Here is a 1,673-nt window from a genome sequence, read left to right on the forward strand (position 1 = left end):
CCAAGAAGATAGGGATGAGATTACTGACCCTATGATAAAGTAGCCCAGGTATGGGCTGATTGAGGGGTGCAGGATTACTGTACTAACTGTAGACTCACAAAGGCTGTTGAAGAGAGGTCACAATAAAGGTTTTTTTAGTCAGTTTTGAGGGCATAAAGAAAGGCATAACACACTGTAAAAAGATGTTCTTCCTTCTATACTCTGCCTGGAATCACTGAGAAAGGAAGTCTACAAGGTCTTGGCTGAGGAGCAGAGAGCAATGAACAGACCTGGGTGCATGACACTAACAGAGAGGTATTCTGAGTTGCTGCTGTAGATCTTTCTGTCATGCCAGGCAGCAACTGATCAGGTGGTTTCAGAAATAACAACTGTATTACTATTTATCACCTTCTTAATGATACCATGCAAATTAAAAATATACAAAAAGTGTTCAGGACAGGCACAGGACATTCCTGCAATCTTTACTGGAATACCGATCTCCAGGAATTATCTTCTGAGTCAAAGTCAACAGCAATGGTTCCTGCCTCTGCTTTGATTTTTTTTTTCTTCACTATTTCACTGGACATCTGGTTCTGTTAATCTTGTGATGTGCTGAGGAGCTTACCTTCATTGCATTCTTTGCCACCTCTTCTACATAAGTCTTCCAATTCAGTAAGTCTACCTCTGATGACTGTCTATTCAATGAACCCCAGTCTGACTCTTGCTCCTTCATCTAATGCTTAGACCCCAAGAGGAGTGAAGATGAAGGGACACATAGGGCCAGTATGTCATAGTGCTGTGCACCTTCCCCATACAAAAGACCAGTAGCCAGGACAGCACTCTCCATAGCATCCTACCTTTAAACTAGCAGCTTAACTTCGTGAATAAAAATGGAATGAATGAACCCAAGAGGAGGCACCAGCCATTGTGGTGAAGATTACTATATTTATAAACTTGTAATATAAGTTATAAGTTAAGAAAAGAGAAAATGAAGAATTTTTTTTTACTTTTTAAAAATTTAATTTAATTTAATTTTTTTCAGTGTTCCAAAATTCATTGTTTATGCACCACACCCAGTGCTCCATGCAATACATGCCTTCCATAATACCCACCACCAGGCTCACCCCCCCAAAATCCTCATTTTGTTTCTCAGAGTCCACAGTCTCTCATGGTTTGTCTCCCCCTCCGATGTCCCCCAACTCATTTCTCTTCTCCATCTCCCAATGTGAAGATTGCTTTATTGAGAAGCAGAGCTAAGAGGTTATGTTACAGGATCTTGACAATAGAGAAAATAGGCAAATTTAATATTTCTGTAACTTATTTATTGTGAATTTTTTTCTTCATTAATTGACCATACTATTCCATAAAGGATTTGAGGTAGTCTAAAGATGGTAATAAAATAAACATATAAATTTAAAAAATAAGTCTAGAAAAATATTGATATTATAGCAGGGACAGATGGAGGGAAAATTAGAAAATAGAGCAATCTGTGTTCTTCACCATCCTGAAGTCACAGGGAGAGAAGAAAAGTGTTCTTTGGTTCTTGCTACAAAGACTCCTCCCATGCGTTAATGGGAGCCTGGTCTCTGGGGAAGTTTGCTGCAATTCACTTTTACTCTCCCTAGTAAGCCAATTTAATCTTTTCCCTTTAAATAAATATAGCTTTTTAATGGCTCCTTGCTTATTATCCTTTT

The sequence above is a fragment of the Meles meles genome, chromosome 5, assembly GCF_922984935.1.
Source record: "Meles meles chromosome 5, mMelMel3.1 paternal haplotype, whole genome shotgun sequence".
Lineage (NCBI taxonomy): Eukaryota > Metazoa > Chordata > Mammalia > Carnivora > Mustelidae > Meles > Meles meles.